The sequence below is a fragment of the Motacilla alba genome, chromosome 1 (assembly GCF_015832195.1).
Source record: "Motacilla alba alba isolate MOTALB_02 chromosome 1, Motacilla_alba_V1.0_pri, whole genome shotgun sequence".
Taxonomy (NCBI): Eukaryota; Metazoa; Chordata; class Aves; order Passeriformes; family Motacillidae; genus Motacilla; species Motacilla alba.
This window is the reverse complement of record NC_052016.1, coordinates 100467759-100489935: the sequence shown is the minus strand read 5'-3', so window position 1 is coordinate 100489935 and position 22177 is coordinate 100467759. Positions and strand designations below refer to the sequence as shown.

General features: G+C 38.7%; 1 long non-coding RNA gene across 2 annotated transcripts; it reads left to right on the top strand.

Moving 5' to 3' along the window:
* Positions 1–2065: 2065 nt before the first annotated feature.
* On the top strand, positions 2066–21773 carry LOC119708766. Of its 2 annotated transcripts, XR_005259203.1 has the most exons (4): positions 2066–2315; positions 4294–4501; positions 16890–16993; positions 18536–21773. It is a non-coding gene; the product is annotated as an uncharacterized LOC119708766 (long non-coding RNA). The 2 variants fall into 2 exon arrangements; XR_005259207.1 differs by lacking the exon at positions 4294–4501 and having other exon boundaries at positions 2070–2315.
* Positions 21774–22177: the final 404 nt, after the last annotated feature.

Genomic DNA, 22177 nt, shown 5'->3' with positions numbered 1-22177 from the left:
CAGTCCTTTACAGAGCTCATTTCCAAAGTTGTGATGAAATGAGAGAAAATCATAGAAAACACTTCACTACTTTCTGTACTGGAGTATTCACAGTGAGCAAGCATGGAAAAAAACAGAAGGGTAAGGCAATAAACCATGGAATCTCCCAAGAATGCAAAGCAGCAATGTTGTAACAGCTGTATAGGCATAGCAATTCCATGTGTGTAGACATGACTATTCCAAACACAAATTGCATCACCAAAGATAATGAAACACCCTGGACATACTGCTCCCTGTTTCAGAGACTTGTCATAGACACATAGATGTCCACAGCAAATTTCCATTGCATGCAGAATTTTGGTCTCTTTTATAAGCTTTGTGCTATGTGGAGAGAACTGCTGAAATGCTTTTGAAGTTACGTGACAATAGATTACAAAGATTAGTTATTTGCTGCTAAAAAAAACCCCAACGTTTTTACACTAAAATCACTTGGATATATATGATATGCCAAACTGGAAACACAGTCAAGTGCTGGATACTTTATCATAAGTTTAGTTTAGCAAGATCTGCCCTGTCTTCTTAGGCTGGGTCTGACCTTGGAAAATTCCCCTCAGTCCAAAATTAAAGCACCTTATCTTGACTGTGTTCTTATGACAGGAGAGCTGGCACATGCTGGTTTCTCTAAGGTTAAGAAAAAAAAGTAGTTAATCTTTTTAGCAAAAATCAAATCAAATTGAATAAATCAGTAGAGTCATCTTCCATGTGTGCCTCTGCAAAACCAATGTGTTACCTATGTGTTATATGTTATCAGGTGTTAAAATGTTCTTCATCTTCTGTGTTAAATATGTTCTTCAATGTGCTCACTATTGCATTAGAACTTGATTAGCAACCATGATAAGGATAGAACAATAGTCTGTCTGGTGGTGTCTTTACACATCACCAGACTAGTCTTAAGAATGACATAAAATGTGGTATAAAATAAGGTAGATGCGAGTTTAAACAGACAAAGAAGTTGATATAACAAGTAACCTTGGTAGCCATACAAATGGCCAGTGAGGTGCTTTGTCTTGCATCCTTTTTATACCAGTAAAACCCCAAGGTGAAACCCACTTGTTGCACAGAAGTGGCACAGCTTATTTGGCATTTGTGCACAGGTTTTGTGCATTTTACACAGGCAAAGCCTTTTGTTGCCCCTACAGGATGCCCCTGTCTTAAGAGAGCTTTCTGGGAAGGCTATTCTGACAAATCTTTCCTGACATGGATTTGTCTCCACTTTTTTTATCAGAGCAAACTTTCACGTGTACATTTTTATGGCAGACTAAGCATGATTTTTCCCATTTAGTTTGAATCCATTAATGACAGGTTGAAAATGAAAAATGCCCTCCTATACCAAGGAGGTGCATATCAGGGACGGGCACTGCAATAACTATGCTGGCTTCAAAGCTAATTAAATTTACCTTAGTGTATCTTTCCCCCAGAGACAAACCCACAGGTGCCAACCCCATCAGTCATTGCCTCACTCACCTTCCTGACCTATCTTTAAAACTAGAAAAAAAGAGCTGATCAGCCCCTCTCTATTTCAGTTTTGTGCTCCCTAGCCTGAAGATCTTTTTATCTCCTAGCTTCTGGCATGATGCCTTCCAGTCGCTGGTCAGATTCAGCAGTGGCAGCTGCTAGGAGAAAATCCTCCTATTCAAGAGATGACCTTATGTGCTCCAAAAAGGGCTTTCTCATTCTGACTAAGTCACTTCTCAGTGTTCAACATGCCTGCACTAACACCATGATGCAGATAGATAGGTTGCAAGTGTTCTGGAGCAAAAGGTATTATTTAAAAGGTAAGAGATTTTGCATTTTAAATTCAGAGTGATGGTGAGACAGTCTTTTTCACTAAAAGAAATCAACAGAATTTCACACATAGCATCCAGATTTTATTTTTAAATCAATGCCACCGTGTCATCCTAAATTCCTTCTTAAAGATCCACTGTAAAATCCTGTAATGCCTTGTGAATAGTGTTAGTTATTCACTCCCATGCAAATCTCTTATTTTCCAATGCAAATATTGCATAAGAGTAGCACAGTACTCTTAAACACGAACAAGACATAAACCAATTTCATTCAGATTATGATTGTGTCATAAATAAGGCTCTGTATCCACTCAGTTCCAATCGGCCTCCTTAAGCAGGCTTGCACTTGTTAAATCCTGTCTGTGACCTCAGGCAGCCTGTTCTAAATGCAAGACTCTTGCATGTGTGAAGAGAGGAGCTTGGAAAATAACACTGAACTGAGTGAAGGGGAAATCTATTTGGATTCCTTACATCTCTGACTGGACTGCCTTTGTAAGTAACACTTATTTACATATGTTTTAAGAACTGTTGGGTTTGCATATTGAAAAGACAATCACAAGAACATGAAAAACTCATTCAGGTTTGGGTGACCCACAGCCACAAAAAAAACCCTGGGTGCTTGTCCCTGATATTTTACAGAAAATATAGTCAGTGCATGCCTACTGAATGCACTACATTTCTTCCACCCTTTTTTTCCCCCACACCATTCTTTTTTGTTTTCTGCCTATCATATTAGTTTGAGTACTGAGTAGGTTTGATGTATGCAATTCACTGTGTGCACTGTGTATGTCTGAAATTACTATTACTGAGGGACAAGCCAGGAACTTTAGGAACTTTCCAGCAGCACGAACTATGGCAAAGTAAAAAAAGGTTGCGTACAGGAAAGTGACTGTTTTCAAACCAGTTTTGTGATACTTTTCCACACTGAAGCATACTTGTCCGGTAACAGTTTTTCTAGATACTAACCTGGGTTTAATCCTATTTGAAATGGTTTCATTCTGTTAGCCATTTAATCTTAAAACATATGGCTTTTTTCCTACTTTAGGCTTGGCTTAGAGGCCCCAGTAAGGTGCCATAGCTAGAAATCTCTTGTGGTTGTGCTCACACAATTAAGGGACTTGACTCATGCTCACACAGGACTCTGACTCAGGAGCTAGAATGGCTTATGCTTGTGTGGCTGTAATATTTCCTGCCCATAGTAATCTATTTTGGTCTAGCTTTCTCCCCTCTTTTTGAGTTTACTCGCTCTACTGCAAGATGGGCTAGGCTCTTTGGGAAGCAGCCATAATAACCCCAAAGATTTTAGGCTTGTCAAAATAAACCAGCACTGATATGTGCTTCCTTAATTCATGGCCATTTACAGCTTCGTTCATGACTTAGTCACCCTGCAGTAAAGGTGGGGATGGAGAACTGCACCTGGGAAATGCTCTCTCTTGCCCAGTGTTGGTCACGTTTAAGTGACCATTTTAAGACATTAGCTTGTGGACATGCGTCCTCTTCAGGGGTTGCCCATGGTATCTGAAATTACTACCATCTGTAGATGGCTAACACAACCATCATTGTTATGTTGTGTTAACTGAGCCAGTTTTACCCAAGAAAGATTCAAAGAGGTAATAGGGGGAAAGAGGGAAGTGTCTGTCCTGAGAGGATACTGAGAATGTAGGATATTAAAACATTATCAGAGTATGCTGCTGTTTCCAAATGACCCTAATAAAAAGTGTCAGAACCTGTGTTTAGCCAGAAAATCACCTCCCAGCTAGAAGCCAGGTGGATCAAATACAAGTTCATGTGTTACCGTGTTGGTCCAAAATCTGACAGTTTATGTTCACCTGTACTAAAAGTTTATGCTGAGCTCCCTGACTCTGCTGTAAGGTGGCTGAGGATCACTCACTGTTTTGAATGGCTGTTTGCCTGAGGCACTTGTAACCTTGGTCAGGGAGAAAAGTGGGGTAGAGAAGCAGATAGCTGCAGGTGACAATCTCTTTAGACGCTAGGATTCACTTGTCATCTTTATAAATTTTCAATAGCAAGACCAGGATCGAATGGACGTCATGTGGCTGTTAGAGGTCCTAACTCACACTGCACAGTTAGTGTGGAAGATCCACCCTCTGCTTTCAAAGGAGAGTGGAACTTGTATGTAGGACATAGTTATACAGCTGAAAATAAACCAGTTTGAATTATCTTTGCCTAAAGACGGAGACCCACTGAAAAACAGATTTTTTTTTCTGAATTTAATAAGTATGCATTTTGGTTCTAAGTGTGACCTTAGACAAGTCAGAATGGATTTCTGCAGTCTAGAATTAAGAGTAAATTGGCAACTCAGATAATACTTCTTATTGGAAAAGGTAATATATGAACAGGATGGATTAAATTGACAGGGAAGATGAACTAGGCCTCTAGAAAATGTTAATGATAATTTTGTTATGTGTCTTATTTTTCATCAATTTACTAAGAAATAGACTTTTTACAGGACTGGTCTTCTTATAAGAACATTGCAGCCTTCTCAAGAAGAGTCTGTAGAGCTACTGGCCCTGAAGAAGACAGTGGAGGCAAGAAAATAAATGTGATCACTGTCTGAAGGCGAGTCTTTTGTCCAGGTCCTCACACACCATTTGCCAGTGAAACACCCAAGACCAAGCCTCAGGCTCTATAATGCTAACTTAATCCTTAGAAAACAGGTAAGAAAAAGGCTCTTTTCTTCATGCACAACAGCAATCCAACAGCATAATGGTGCCTTGAAGTAGAGTGACACCAGTAAACCTGTGTTGATTCATGCTGGGACAATTCAGGATGTAGTGCCCCCGGGATCTGCTGCACCTCTCTGGGGACATCACCGTGCCTAAAGCAAAACCAGTGTGTTTGCTTCCCAGCCACACCCGTCCAGCACATTAGGTTTAACTGGGATTGATGGCCATTCAAGCCAGTCTGCCAAGCTTCCTCACATGACTACAGAAAGTCCTGTCACCACATCAAAGGCATAAGGTATCAGAAACAGTTTAATTTAGTTTGAAAAGTCTGGCCACTGATGGAGCTAGTTCTTCCACCTTGTCCATGGCCTGTCTCTGCTGTCCCTGTCATGCTGGCACACGAGGTGACATGGATCAGTTTTCTGATATCACTAAATGTTGATTTTACCAAACATAAAGTTTCTGTTTCACAGAGATGTGAAAGCATTGTCAGTACAAAATCATCACTTAAGCAGTGCAGTTTTAGATCACTTCCCCTACACAATGACTGATTAGGGACTCCGTGCTCAAGGAAATCTGGCTGTAAGTTCAACACTTTTTAAGAAAAGACTTGGTGTACTCAATTTACTTTTTATAACTCCTATACTTTATAATATAACAGTTATAGAACTTACACAGTTTTCCAAAAGTTACAAGAACTCTAAATATTCTAAGTTTTGGAGTATTTATTATATTTTTCCATATTTTTCCAACTATTTTTTATGATAATTTTCAAAACGCTATACCTTCTGTGAAGGAGGTGTGATATAAGTCAGATGGGCCCATGGTACTAATTTTTGGACCGCACAGCAAAAGCATTCAGGCTGACTTTTATGCACGTGAACTGGCTTTATGCTAATTGTCAGAAATTAGCTTATACAATTAACAATTAAACTACACTCAAATCTGAGTGTTAAACTATGCTCAAATCAATATTGAGCTTCTAATTATACTGGTAATTCCTCTGTCTAGCATATCTGTTGCCAGGAGAGTATTCTTTAACATTGACAGATCAGAATTTCATGATAGGATCAGCCAAGTTAGGAGTCAGGCTTATTGTTTTGGCTCTGAATAACTGTAATAAAGTTTAAAAACTTGTGAATTATTCAAAACAATGCTTGCACCAAGTTCTCTCTCCTGAAAACCAGTGCTCATGTGTTGTTGCAGCTATTGACATAGGTTTTCTCTTGCCTAATACGATGCTGAATTTTTCATTGGTAAATCACAGTTTGCCTGGATCACTGATGGTATAATGGGGAATTACATTTCAAAATTACTTTAAAATTAGTTATTTGCTTTACACTTTCAATCATTTAATAACTAAGCGCTTAAATCTTCAAGTGATGATTTGTATTTCATTGTCCTTCCTTTTCCATACTAGGTAAGGAATAATTAGAAAGCTATCTTCTTTGTGGATCCTTTCATTTTAAAATACCTATTATTATGTGTGTAATCAGAAATAGAGTGGTATAATTTTAAATATCTAAAATTAAAATAAAATTATATCTCATAGCTAAGATAAATTTGTAAAAGGAAAACTATGACTTTTTGGGAAAAGATTTCCTTAAAATTACTCTAAAATAAAAAACCTATATTAATTTTGCCCTGTATTTTATTCTGTATCTTATATTAGAAATTTACCTTTATAGTCTTAGGTTATTTTTTGTTTTATTTACAGAAATGCTGCAATAAAATGTAGAAAAGTCATAACTTTATTTGTGTGTCTCATAAATATGTTCTAATATATAACATGAATAAAAATCTTTTTGATTGGTAAATCTAGGAGTAGTTGCAATTTCACATTTACCAAATGGAAACATTTACTTGAAAATATATTCTAGTTTCAAAATGAATGCAGAATGATTTTTTGTATCATTAGCACACATACTTGCAAAGGTTCAGATAAAATTATAATTCAGTCAAGATGAAAAACTACTTAAAATGCACAAAAAGGGACCCACAATTAGAGACTGGAAGGAAGTTTATGCACAATAGTGGGAATACATAATTCAAAATGCCACTCAGCACTCCACTTTGGAATAATATTAGTTATACACTGATTCTCTTTTTTGGCAACTCAGAACATACTTTGGCTCAAAACAGGAAAATAAGAGGTACTTCACATAGTTCACACGCTTCACATTCAGCAATGGTGAAAAATGGAACATTTTCTGGCTGGTTTAGGAGACATCCTTATCAAATTAAATAAGGCTGCTGCCTTTCACCTGGTTATGACTCAAAAACATAATCCACCTAGGCACTAAAGTCAGAGCAGATTTCTTAAAGTCCTCAGCATATCTGCCCTAACATTTTAGCTCATTAGGGAATGCAGTTTAACATGGGCTAGCTTGAAACACAGGAAAAAAACCTAAAAAGCAGGGGGGGAAAGCAGAGGAAGAAAGTTAAACAAATACATTATAGAGATTTTAAATCTTTTTAGGATTCAAAAAACCCATGCAGTTAAATAATTCTTACCTTGGTGTTTCATTCAGATATTTCCTTAAAGCTTTCAGAGAAGAAGTGTTGAGAAGGAGAAAATAGCACAGGGTAGAACTGCAGGAAAATACAGCAGAAAGCACAGGATAAGTGGTTGTAGAAAACTGGCAGAATAGTCAATGGACAAGAGCAAATGTCAGCATAAAAGAAATAAGTATTAAGGCCCTGAAGCATGGAGAAAACTGTCTGCACACTAAACAAAACTGTTTACTTAGTTTTGATTTATAGACATTGCATCATGAATTTCAGTTGGTGCATGAGACATTTCTCTTCAATCCAGACCTTGCTAGTAAATGAAAATATCTGATTTTCAAGAAACCCTTCAGAGAGAGAGTATTAGGTAACAGATGATTGATGAGTATCTATAGTGTTATTAAAATTAATTTAATCTAATATACTCCCTAAGTCTAATAGTTATTGAGTCCACTGTTGCACTTTAAAAAGCTGTCAAAAAAAAAAACTGAATGGACCAAAACACATTTTTAAGGGCAAATTAAAACATAAAAAAATTTAAAACATACAGCTCTGTGTTTTGCCTCATGTTTTCAAGTAGCAGCATGGTTGCTTATTTTTGGATGGTTGGTGAGGTGTCTGACCACGAGCCTTTCTGGATGCTGTGAGACATTGAAAACGCCCTGAATCCTAAATCATATCATCCAGCATTAACTTTTCAGAGCTCTTTAGTTTCTTGCAACCATTCCACATGAAATTGCACTGCAGCCACTGATAGTTGTTCAAGGAGCAATTCTGGCCAGAGGTAGTCCTTCCTCAGTTTGTTCTTGGTGTCTTTTATCCATAACTACCCACAGAAGTAGCTCTGGGGTTTTGTGTTACCCAGACTGACTGCCCAGAACAAGTTGTCTGTTTATAGACTGAAGTTGCATTGTGCATATGAGAACAAGGCAAAATTTAACAAATTAGCAGAACTGTAGCAGAACTGTAGTAGAACTAACCATGGTTGGTTCTGTAGCAGAACCAACCGTGTGAGTATACTTCATCCACTGCAGTGCAAAGCCACTTAAACTAATTTAATCCAGTTTTTCACAGGAGCAAATGAAGAGTCTTTACGTAGTCAGTTCTAACACAGCTCTACACCAACCTCCAATACAACTTTTAAACTACTGAAAGCAGCAACTTTTTAAATCAGTCCATTGAAATTCTGTTCTGGTTACTCAGTCTACAGATGATCACTTCCTGCAGGTCACTGCAGAAATCTAAAACCAGCAATGTCTTAGCAATGGCTAAATGTAGAGAGTTTACCTTTTTAGCAATTCCACCTTTATTCTTAGTAATACCTGAGACAACATCTAGAAGCCACCTTTAGGCAGACTTTAGGACTTTTATTTAGGTGGCTTCTAAAGCCATATTATCTCATTTGATCAGCTCTTTGATTTATTGGTTTGTTTTCAATACTGATTGTAGGATGCAGTAGACCTTGGTGTAAGCACATGGCAAAGTAGTTGCCTGATTGGGGATACAAGAAACAGGAGTGTTTAGAAAATAAAGAAAATAAATGAAAGGACCAGCATAAAACTGCTATTTTGAGTTGCTGTCAGAAAATAAAATGCAGAACTTCACCTACCATGAAAATTTTATAGAATGATATTCATGTTATGAAGAAAAGTAGGGTGGATTTGCATTATGTATTCGACTCATCCCTGGAGTGAAGAGGCTGACACAGGCTTGTAACTGCATTAGCTGTAGCCAAATTTTAATTGAAGATGATTGATTGTTTAGCTTTCTGTTAATTAATCTCTTATTCTGCATTTTCCTACAAAATGCCCTTTCAAAATAAGTTTTTACATTCAACCATCGAAAATACGGTCATGAATTTCACTTACAAAAGATTTCTTGTAATAGCAATCCTGGAAAAAGAAAAGAATGTATAACAAATAAAATACGACTGGATTTGAGCTCACAAAGGTTTTCACGAAAAGCAAAAATTATTTAAATCTAAGTTAACTACTCACCATTTCAAGAAGCCCAGTCCTCAGAAGCTCATAGGAACCTGGTCCTTGTAACACAGAGGTAAGCTCTCACAAATCCATTTTAAAAACAGAAAGATAATAAGTAAAATGTTTTAAATTATGCCTGAAAACCTCTCCCCCATCTTATTGCAACCAAACTCTTTCATTTGAGCTCTTATTTCTTCCCTTTTTCTTGGATTTAAAATGAAATACATATTCAATCACAAAATAAAATTTCATCATTGGCTCTGTATGATTTGCTAACAGGGTTGTGCACTGTGTGTGATTCCTCATCCTGGCGTAATCCAAAGGTCAGATGGGCAATATGAATGATTAAAATAATTTGCCCAGGATGAGGAAGGATACTTGTTTTCTAATGCAAAATAGCTTCTTTCCAAATCACCCTATTTTCTTCAGTTTTGTGTACTATGAAGGAACCTTCTACATACAGTGACATAAAGAAAGGGAGGGATTATTCTTCTCTAGTCAATACAGTGAAAACAAAAACAGATGTTTTATCTAATCAGGTGTCATGCCATCAGTCTCCAGCTGCCCCACAAATAGCACCTTTGAAGCATCTTGCTAGTGACAATCTAATGCAAATTTCAGCATCTTTACTTCACAGTGCAAAACAGATCATGATTCACAGAAAACCAGATGGAAAACAAGGCTGTTAAAATGATTTACCTGTTTTAGGATGGCACACTGTTCCATTCAGATTGAGATTTAGGGAGGGATTAATCTAAGCACTGAAGTCATCCCAACTCTGGAGGACCAAGCCAAATTGTTTCTCTGCACTCCATCAGTGTGTGTCCAGGAAAAGAGATAGACACCCCAGACAGTGATCACCTCATCTTAACACAGTGTCAGAGGCAGTGTGATGAATTGCTTCCTAAGGTACCTTTCTCTTTTCTCTGACTACAGGGGAAGCACAGACTAGACATCTTATTTCATAAACTTAAATCAGATGAGATTAAACTCAACAAACTTCATGGGAGGTGCAGAGAGCAGGATCAGGAAAAGATGAACAGAGCACAATGAATAGATAGTTGTTCAATATTTCTTTTTAGACTCACCTCTCAATGTCTGCCCTATCCATTATTTACTGCTCTCCATCCAAATGCAGCCCTGAATAGAGAATCACTCATTTTCTCACGGGCTTTCCCATAGTACTCTCATTGTAGTGCTCTAGTTCTCCAAATATTAATGAATTTATCTTCCTGACACCCTGGTGGGGTTGTTATTTTTCTCTTGCATGTCGTGAGTGAAGACACTGAAAAAAAAAGAAAAAAGGTCTTCTAATGCTGTTTCCCCTATGTAACATGCCTTTCAGCTGGATTTTTCAGAGAACTTGGTGACTTCAAGGTTTCATAAAGTCAAAGTACAGTTCATGTTTGCTTCTGCTGGAATTATTTGCCATTAGCAATCACCTGAGTACTCTCCAGGTGTTTTAACATGAATACCCAGAGAAAAATAAAAGGAAAGCAGGGACCCAAATTTTAAGTTCTTTGCCATATTCATGACACACTTTTCAAGATTTGCAACCAGATTTGGACATTTTTCACTGTTCAGCTGTTCACTGCTTTGACTCATTCCCTGTCTGAATGTTCTTCCTGTGTTTCCCCTCCTGGCTGCGAGATCTGTAGATTTTTGGGCTGTGAACAGTTGCACTCAATGATCTTAGAGGCCTTTTCCAACCTTTATGGTTCTATAATTCCATGCTTCATATATCCTCAGACATGAACAGTCACAATCCAAGCCACATCCCAGGCCCCGTGCCAATGTGAGCAGGCCCTGTGCCTAGGCGGAGCAGAGGGGCTGTGCTGGGCTGGGGACAGAAAGGGCCATCAACAAGTTAAATAAAAGTGCCCATAAATTTAACGTGAGCATTGGACCCCTGAGCATTGACATTTCTGGCTCTTCTTTCCCTGAAAGAAGTTCCCAGGTGAACAGGGGTAATTATCCCTTGGATGTCCAGGCCATGGCAGAGATCGCAGGACAGCGTGCACCATGGCACCCATCCTGCTGGAGGAGCTGTGCCTGGCAGTGTGGGAATAAGCATCTCAGTGCCACTTGGTTTCAGCAGCAGGAGATGATCCTTGATCCTGTTATTTAGCACAAACACTCCTCCAGGGCTGTGCAGTGAGGGCCACCAGGCAGAACAACCTGCAGAAGGGTGTGACTGTCCTCTCCCCACAGCCCTGCTCCGTGGTGTCTGCCTTGGACTACGTGCATTGAAAAGTACAATAACATTTTATGGAAACACTGGAGGTAGTGTTGTGGCTGAGATGGGCTAGAGGCACAAGAACAGCAAAGTTTGCAGGAGGAAATTCAATTTTTTTTATTAATTATGGAATAATGAAAAATACATTTTTAATCACCTGGCTCTAAATCATGCTTGTGTTTCAAAACCAGGGTAGGGTTCTTTTGGTGTTAAACAGCCTCAACCCCTAAAAAATAACGAAAGAAACCCTTTTTTGTTTATGAAAGGATTGCTGCCAGAAGAATGTTTTTGCCAGTGCTGCGATCTGTCCAACTGTGTGGCAGGGGTACACCAACTGGATATGCTAAAGAGTAAGCTTTATTATTTCAGTGAATTTTAATTACTCCGTCGAAATAAAACAGACTGTTCCTCTTAGGAAAAAAATGTTACAGGAAAACTTAGAATGAAAGTCATCAATACCATGGTCTGATTTTGATTTAATCAAAGTTAAACCATGATAAGCACAAAGAGTAAATGAAGATAAGAACAAACAATGTTTATAAAATCTGCATAAGTCTTGGCTTGTAACTTGACATAAAAATAAAAAGCAAATAGGATATTTAGTATTGCCAAGCTAGATTTCCAAAGTTGAATATGGGATTAATCAGAGTCCATTAATCTTAAATTTCTGTCTGACCAAATATAAAGTAATTTTATTTTTTCAACCTCATGGATAATTTTTACCATTAACATTTCTTAGTTCGCACAAAACACTCATGTATTGGTATGTTCCTGCTTTAACAGGAATAGTTTCTGTACGAAGCTGTGCAAAATATAGATTTGACATTGCACTGCTTCTGTCTTCCCAAGTCCTTCTTTATCTTCGCGTCCATTAGCTGACTGTTTGCAATATGGATTTATTTCAGTCTGTTTCTTACACCATCAAGGTCTTTAAATGAAGTTCTGCCCCTGTACATGAAAAGACTTCTTAATTTGCAGTTTCATATTATACAAAGATTAGCAGTAGAAGGTTATTAGCAGTGCAAGGTTATTAAGAGCGTGTATAATATTATTTGAACGATAGCAGAATCCCATGGAATCCCATTTCAGTATAACTTTATTAGTGACAGAAGTATTCTGTGCTTTTTCCTAGAAGGGCTGATAATAAATTACTGCAAATCAGTATGCATTTTAATCTCCTTTTCAGCTAGCAGTTGACAATTTTGTGGTCTATTAAAGGCCGTGATTTCTCAGAGCAAATGTTGAGAAATGAATGTACTTTACCATTGGCAAAGCTAATAATAATATCACTATTATTTTAAAGAATTTTCTTTCTGGTTTACTTAAAACATTTCAGATGCATTTGAAAACTTTGAGTTTAATCCTAGCATTCAGTATACTAATTTCCTAAACTCTGATGAGGTCCAAATCCTGTAATGTCTCACTTGAGCATAATCCAGGAGGGAGAACAGAGCAAGCACAGAAGTAAGATCACTAATTTGGTTTTTAAGGTGGTAGAGGTGATCATTTCTGGACCTAAATGCGGCTTACAATTAGGCTCTCTGAGATTTGTTCCCAATCCTCAGCAGAATGTCTTTGCCCCCGAGCTCAGCTGATATCAGGGATAGCTCAGGAGTATTTCCCCCTGCCTTGCCACAGGCACCCACATGGAGAGCGACCCGAGCAGAGCTGTGCCTGGCAAACCCTTTCAAGATTGCTCACAACACCTGCACTGATGGTTCCACCTCCAAACCACATGGCAGGTGTAGACATCGTAAACTGCCTTGACTGTTTATAAAGTAGTCATAAAGGTCTAAGCTCTTAATCAGCACCTGAGCTGAAAACACCATAGACTTAGAAGAGTCTGCTAATACATCAAGAGCATACACCTACACATACCAAGCAAAACTCTTCTTGTCCAAGCCAAGGTAATACTTTCCCTGTAAAGTTTCAAAATCTCACAGTTGTTCTCAATTCTTATTCCTGTAAGATTTTTTTTTCTCATAAATTTCTTGCAAAATCAACCTAGGTGCACAAAGATGCACTTTACAAACACTTGTTCTAGTTTTCGACTAGAAAAATAAAAGAATGATTTGCAGTTGAAGGATAGATGTATTATAATTTTGTAACCAAAATATCCTCAACCCTAGGAGCTTTGTTTTACCAGCACTTTGTTTAAATTCCCTGCTGCAGCATATCCTGTGGGACACTCATTTAGATGAGCCCCTTGCTGCTATCAGTACTTTTTAATCTTCATATTGTCCAGCCCTACTCAGACAAGGGCTGTAGTGCAGTTCCAGACTTCATTTTCTCTGGTGACAAAACCAATTTAATACATTTCAGTCCTTTCTCACCCCAGCTATTCATTCCCTCCTTGTACCACAATCTATCACCTCCTTAGCTGTGCCCGTATTGCAGGACAATGTGTGTTCAGTGCCATGCTCTAAATTAGATTAGTGAAAAAATCTGTGTTGAAAAGACCCCTTTTTTTTTTTCCTTTCTGGAGCATTTTTCTTAGCTTAGAACATTTTGTTGATCCTATTGAGTAAAATCTTATCAAGCACTCCACTGGCAGAGCTGAGGAGATAAATATCAGTAAGGGAATGGAAGCAAGCAGCTTGAGAGGAAAATATTGTCAGAAGGAAAAGTGTTCACAGACCTCTGTCCTTAGAGACTGGAGAGCCAGGAACACCTGTTTACTATGATATGGAAACCCTGCAGTGCAAAAAAACCTTGAAAACAAATTTAGTCATGACTATGAAATCCACAAATATCAAGAGCTCCTAAAGTCTAATAAGTACTTTGGAATTTTTATCCAGAACAAAAAGTTGTTATTTGAAAGTTGTTTCCTAACTTTATTGCCTATTCAGCTCTCAGCCTGGGCCCTGAATTTGCACATCTGTAAGAGCTAACTTTGCAGTTCCCATTTGAAAAGCTATTTTTTTCTGATTCAGGAGAAGGTTCTACACCTTCATCACTCACAACATTTTTGTTGCATGGCTTCTCTTTAGCCAAGAGTGTGAGGTATACTGACATGGAACAGACAAAGTCTTGAACACATAGCCTGTGACATTTGTGAAACACACAGAACTTTGTGCACAGTGCAAAGCAACAGCCAAAAAGTCCATGGCTGAGATCCCACCAAGTAATGAAAACCCTGGAGACACGTTTCTCACCTGTAGGCTTAAGTAATAGGTATGTAGGGCATCCTTACCCCAGCTCAGTGGGGCCAGCAGGGCAGGGCTCTAGGGAGCTGTGCTCTGACAACACCAGGGCAGGAGCTGACAGTCCCAGGGGGCTGACATGGGGTCCTGGGCCCTGGGCAGGGCAGGAGGAGCCCTGGGTATGGGCAGGGAGGGGAGCTTCTCCATGCCTTTGGGTCAGGTCAAGGAGTAATGGGGTTAGGGAGGATAATGTCATCCAATAAATCTGCCAGAATGCATTTGCCATGGGCTAGGTGAGAAATTTCAATGAAAAATCCTAGCAGATTTCACAGTTTGCTGAATGCAATTTGTTGCAATATTGATCTAGAAATAAAGCATACTCTATGCCTCTAAGCCACTGAAAAGCAATCATAAAATTACTGCAACCAATAAACATACCACAATGGAAAAAGAAATGTAAAATAAATTTTTAAGGCCTGGTCTTGCCTCCTGAGAGGAGGAGTGTTTGCTCTATTGTTATAAAAATCACAGAAGACATTTTGGACAAAAGTTATTGCAAATATATTTTCATTCAAGCCTGACTGATCCTGCTTCCTTCCTCCTCCCACTGCATTCCTGATTTTGAAAAGCAGGGTTTGATATGTGGGTCTTTCATTCTTCACCTTTCCCTTTAATCTCATGGGTTTCTTTGGGATGTTAGTCCCAAGGGGAAGATAAAGATTTTGCCCCCTCCTGCCTTATTTTATAAATAGGTAAAGCAGTTAAAAAAAAATAATGTAGGTAGAGAGCCAATCAGTTGTTTGGGGTTTTTTCCCTACCTTGAAGAAATAGTTTAGTGTTCTTACTGGAAGGTTTTCTGAAGGACAGACAGTGGCTTTCACAGCGGGGGACAGACTGTGCCTTTCAGAGGGGCAGCACCCGGCTGAGCCCACCCCGCTCCCAGCGCCCTTCCCGCCCAGCCCACCCTCGCCTCGGCCACTGTGGGGCCAAGGAGGCTGAGAACCAGACTGGCAATGTTACATCAGCTTGTGCCTAACACACAAACCTCTTGTGTCAACCTGCAGACCTCTGAATGGGAGGACTTTGTCCGGAGAAGTGCTGGGATGTGGGAAGGACCTGTCATACCTGTTACACAGCTGCTGGCTTTATTGTGCTTTTTTCTGAGTTTTCTTCATTTCAGTTCTTCCAGAAAAGAAAACCTACTCTCACTTTTCTCCATTGCAAACCGTACTGAATGTTGTTTGGAAATGGTTATGAGAAGTAACACTTGTTCTAAGATATAAGGTTTAACATTTTATTTTGAATTTGAGTGATAATGGGTCCTTTGCAATTCCCTTACTGCTACTTGGGACAGTTTATATTTTGTATGAGGCTGGATCACATCAAATAGCTGCAGCATACTTTTTTCCCGGAGATAGTTTCTAATTACTACTTAAATATAAAACTGAATGAGGAATTAGATGAGCATTAGAATGACAGAGTTCAACAACAACATTCAAAATGAAAAATCAACTCGGGAGGGGAGGGGAGGCATGGGGATGAAAACAACAACATGTGCAACCCATTTTATAATTCAGGACAGTCTTGAAGATTTCAGCTGTTGCTTCAGCTTGGCAGAACAAAAGGCAGAAAAGGGCAGATTACCAGAACACCCCAGCTTTAGGGTTTGTATGAAGACAAGGTGATTTATTTTGTTGACTTTCTCTACTGAGATTTATCTTCTGATTTGTTGATTTATAATTGTGATAATGGTTCCATAGGTCTAATGCAAAAAGTCTTTCATTTCCAGGTATCACTTTCAAGCTGTCGTTTCACAATAGGCAGGCCCTAACCACTCATCCCTGCTGCCCCATATTGTACCACCTCCACAGTTGTGTCAACACAACTGTTTGTGGAACTGCAATCTAAACTGGATCACCAAACTGATTTGGATTACAAATAACATTTGCTCTGGAGGGGACAGGGCGTGGGAATGAGCAACTGGGGGCAGAAAAGGGCCAGCTGAGATGGAGAGGAGGAAAAAGAATGGAAAACTAGTCTTACCACTGAATGTGAACTATTGTGAAACTGAATTCATACTCACTCATGGCTAGCCCAGCCATGCTTTTCACCCAGTATTAATCAAATTAGATATATTAAATTCTTGTTCCCATTACATTTATTACAAACAAGAGGATAAATTCCATGAAGAGTTTATGAACCATCAGCCAAGACTACATTAATGCCATGTACTGTTCCTGCTCTCCCAAATAAGTAGAGCAGTAGTACTCAGGCAGTGAGTTCTAGCCCTGATTTTAATCACTGCCACAGTGATTTGATTGTTCACTTCCCAGCTCTGCACTGGCCTGTCACATCTTGCTTGTTAAGGCAAGTCTTGTATAAGAAGACTAACCTGAAGCAGTGTGGCTACAGGTCAGAGGGAACACGTGCTCTTCAGGCCAGTTACTCATTCCTATCCCACTTTTGTTATGCAATATCAAGAGACCTGACTGCCCTTCTTATGCTTTCAGAAGTCTTCAGGTCAGAATCCCGAAACTGGATTGCCGAAACAAGTTATTCATATCTGAATGAATACTGAAAGCTGGAGAGAGGCTTTTTACATGGGCATGTAGAGGTAAGAAAAAGGACAGTGGCTTTAAATTGAAGGAGAGTAGAATTCGATTAGATATTAGGAGCAACTTCTTTCCTGTGAGTGTGGTGAGGCACTGGAACAGGCTGTCCAGAGAAGCTGCAGACCCCCATCCCTGCAAATGTTCAAGGCCAGGCTGGATGGTGCTCTGAGCTCTGGTCCAGTGGGGGACATCCCTGACCGTGGTAGGCTTGTTGGAAGTAGATGATTTTTTAAAATCCCTTCCAGCCCAAACCATTCTCTGATTCCATGAATTTCACACAGAGGAGTGTAAGCAACACAACATACTTGCAGGCCTTTATATTTTGCTTAAAATAGATCTGGAACGAAAGGAATTCATGGGCTGAATTAGAAGCTGATTCCATGAAAGGATGATTCCTTCTTTTAAGTATTACCCAGTGATCACCCAGTGTGATTATCCAGTGACCTAGAATAATAATTTAATGACATCAGTGTGTTAAGTAAACGATTTTACAACCAAACAGTTGGGTGACCTACATGCAATCCCTTATTTATAGCACAAGTATCAACAGTACATAAAATTGTAATTGAACATACTACATTATTTCTCATAGTTTGATCAAAGAACTGCTAAAATAATTGCTAATATGTCATCAGCATGAATAATGATTTTGTCAGATTTAAAATATTATTTCATTATTTCTCATAAAGAACAATCTTATTTCAGTCACCCTATCAATCCACATAAATAAAAACCTATGAAATTTTCTAACTTGTAGCAATGATACAGTGTATTAATTTGACTTTTGCTATCAAAATATCCTTGGGACTATGGGTAGAATCAAAGTGTCTCTCTTTAATAGAAAAAGATAAGATCTTCTGTTCTCTTGAGAAGAAAATAAGTGCCAGGAAGTGAGCATTTCTTACTTTTCCAAGTAATTATTATTTGACTAGCTGTAGACCCACAAGTAGCTATGGTTTTGCAGTCTAGCCTGTTCTGTTTTAGGATAGAACTAAATAAAATCTAAGTTAAAATATCAGTCATGTTGAATGGAAAAAAAGAAGTCAAGATTTATGATTTGTCTGAATGTCTGTCTGTGAACACCTCTGATAGTGGATAATGTTTATAGGCAGACACATTCATATGCTCCTAATCCTGCTTAAATAAAGGTTATTTTTTGACGAGGTTATGACAGTCACTGCCATAGACCAATTAGTGCCCCATGTATTATCTTTTGACAAAAGTGCTATGTAATTCCTCATGTATTTGGGCTCCCAGTGGAAGCATTTGACAGTGAATGACTCTCTAGAAATATTTAATTAAGCTTGAATTTACCAGCAGAGCTACAGACATAATAGGTTTCCTTCTAGCCACAGTATGCAATTTTTTCCTCCTGTATTGAGGTGCACAAATGTGACTGTCCAACTCCTGCTTCTTTACCCTGTTAATAAAAAAATCCTCACTTTTCTCATTCCAGTTTCACCCACAGCTAACAGACAGATAAATAACAAAACCAGAATTTACAATAGAAAGATCACATTGCATTTTTTTTTTTTTTTGCACAGAAGTAATTGCCAAATTCTGATCAGATACAGCCTGTATCCTTTTGGAGAAATGAATCTACACCCTCAGCCTCAAAGAACAGTTACAGAAGGGAATGACAGCATTTGCCTGCCTGCCTCCACATTTTTATTAGATCTGAACAATGCTGTCATAATGGAAAAGAAGATCCAGTGAACAACAGTTCTGTAAGGGTGCTGTGTGAGGAGATGTGTATGAGGAGTTCAAAGACTATGATTTAACTGAGTCATAGAAGTGGAATAAACAGAGCAGGATGATTTTCCAAATTCTGGAACAAGGAAGACCTGCAGTGTCTCGAGTGACAAGTGATTTCTGGGCCATGGTTTCGCACTACAAACAGTTTATCTGCAAGATTTTTAGTTCGTGTTCAACCTCACAGTGTGGTGCCACAAACAATTTTTCAGCAGTGTGAGGGTATGTTTTCAGCCTCATGTCACTGCAGAGGGCAACAGGATAAAAAGGGGAAAAGAGTATCTGAAGACATTTTTTTCACTGAACACTTTATGCAATGAAAACACATCTTTAGGCAAATCAAAATAATGGAAAACACAAGTGCTTTTTAAAAATTCAGACCTTTAAATAACAGCTCAGAATAAACTGTCAAAGACTAACACACCAAAATTCATTAGTTACCAAAAAAAAAACTCCTAAAGGAAAAGAAGTATGAAGATTATTCTGTATTGGTTTTGGTCTGTCCTAAGCAAGAAATTGTGTACCAATCACCTTTTCTGATGTACAGAGATCAGTTTCTTCTTGTAGGCATTAAAAACACTGTAGAAAAGTACACTTTCCATAAATAAAACAAAGAAATTAAAATCTACAATACATTACTGGCAAGTCTGATCAGGGAGTTTTTAAAGCCATAACTGAAGTCACTGCAGACAACAGCTGAAGTTACTGCAAAATAAATTAATTGTTGAAACAGATGGCAGAAATTATATTCCCTTATACATGGAAAAACAAAGTGAGATTTGTTACCTAGAAGCAAAGTGAGAACTATTTGTTACCGAGAAGCTGTGGATTTAAGCCAGTTTTCCAGCAACTTCATAACTAATAAGATTTACACAAAGCATAGGATATCCTGTCTTTCTAAATTTATAACAAGAAAAAAAATGGCAGTACTGTCCAAATACATATATTTTACTTCAAAATTTAGCTGCAATGTAATACTACTGGTTTAGATTCAGTTTAAAAGTTACTTTTAGGAACTCTAGCATACTGAATGGGGAGCACCATAAACCCCATTCCATTATCAGTGAGAAGCTCAACAGCTTTATTAGTCATTAAGAATGGTGCTCTCAGTTTCTCTAGTGTGAGTCATGAAGCCAAGTAGGCAATTATGTAAGACAGATTTTGGTAAATATAAAATAAAATAAAATGAAATGGATCATTTTGGTTACAAAAATCTCAGACCACTTCATGAAATGCCATGTTGTTTGCTCCCATCAGCTTCAGCAAGTATTAAATGTTGTCTGTATCTCAAAAATTAGGGCTTGTTTTGCTAAAAGTTATGTTGACAATTTTTTATAGTCAGATTACTGTGTATTGCTACAATTTGTTAAAATTGAATTGCAAGATACTAATAAGAATCCAGGACAACAAAAGGAACAAGATGCTCAAGGACAAATTTCCTGTGTAGTGTAAATGGGAAGAGTTTCTAGATTTCAAAGACTTCATATTAATCCACATCTGCTAAAGACCTAATTCTTAAGTACACAGATGCAGACAACACTTCAGTAGATGTATTTTTCTGCTGAGAGTCTTGAATCATACAGATTCTTGCTCATCTCACCCATTCCCACTTACAACAATCTGCCTGTTCAGAACCTACCCAGAGCGACAAGATTAGGAAAAACAAAGTCATAAATTGTCAAGAATCAGTGACCTGGAGCTCTGGGAAAGAAATTTTTCTTTCCATGTTTTGGTGCATTTGAGGACTTACCTATTGAGAGTATTTTTCCAGGCTTCAAGCTTCCAGGCTTGTCAGTTTTCTTTCAGAAAAGCAGCAGTTTGGCCATGGTCCCCTGGCAGCAGGAGCATGGTTACTGTGGAGCACAAAGAAGGCCTCAGAAGCCAAAACACTGTGCTCACTTCCCCACCACAATGAATTGCCACCTGAAAGGTGCCAGATCCACAAAACTAGAAATTCAGGTAGAGAGAGGGCTACTAGAAATGCACCTGGCTTCCCACTGCTTTTTTAAATACATCTAGAAGGAGGTGGTGTCCATGTATATCACCCAAGGCTGGTTCCTCACCTGTAAATCCTGTAGAAGTATGGCGACTGCCAGAAACAAAATGAGTTTCATGTCTGAAGGAGTGTGATACAGAGTAATGACAAGGATAGGGTGAACTGTTGAGAAATTAATGTATCTCAAAGTGTATATGTTTCAGACATGAGGTCACTTCTGGAGGGCCTCAGGAGTAGGTTAACCAAGTAAATAACTTCATTGGAGAAGGAGAAGAGAGCAAGCTAAAATGACCTGAAATATGTGGGTAAGCGTTTATATTTTGTCCTCTCAAACTAGCATCTGGAGAAATAAAAAAGCTAGCAAGAGTCAGAGTGAAGTGACCCCAAACTTTTAGGATTAGATCTGTCTGTTTTAACACTTTAATTTTATCTGGAGACTGCCCTATGCCTTTTATGATGAAGGTTTGTGGCAAGCAGTTTAAATGTTTCCAAGGACCAGATGCAGACAACATCTCAGTCTTTCCTTACACAATCTGTGAGTGGCATAATTTTAACCTACTGTTGATTATTATTTAAAGGTATTTTATTTTACAGAGAAAATTGGACTACTTTCAATGGTCCTGAAATAAAACTGCAGTGGCAGATCAAGGTCCTAGTCTTGAATAATGGTTCATGTGATAAAGTCTATCTCTACAAGGAAGTCTACACATGTCTTCCCAAAACTCGTCCCCTGTCGGAACCCAGGACATCCCTCTGGGTGTCCTGGATGGCCAGAGCTGCTGGCAGGGGGCTCTGGGACCCTGGCATGCAGCCAAAGACACTCTTGGGGTTTTGATCTTAGCCCGTGGAGCAAATTACCGACTCTGTATGAAGAATTACAAGCCACACACACACAAGTTCAGGTATTGTATTAGAAGTAGTCATGAAGTGAAAGGAAGGATTTTTGAGTGCTGTACAGGGGGGTTTTAAGCCTTGTACGCAGGGGTCCAAGTTTTGTACATGGGGGTCAGGGGATTCTAAGATGGAGGGATTTGGGTGTGTCCTGTCCTCCTTCTTTCTCCTTCCTAACCTCCATGTCTTTGGTGATGTTGGCACTCACAGATTGGTTTAGAGTAGAAAGTCACCATTCAATATAGATAGTAGGCATTGGGGAAAAAGTATAAACATGTAACACGTAATGTATGATATAAAAGATGGCACCAGCCCCCTGGGAGGGCAGTGTGCCTTTGTCTGACCTGCTGAACGGGCCACAGCAGTTCAGGAAAAGAATCTTTTAGATAAACAACAATAACCAACCTTAAGAATGGACAACAGAAGACTACTGAGTCTTTCTTTGAAGGCACGGGTTGGAGGAGAGACTTTTCCATCTTTCGGGGTCACCCCAATCCAGGGGTGAAACCCTACAGTCCCCCAAACCACCTCCAAGTTTGGAGCTGAC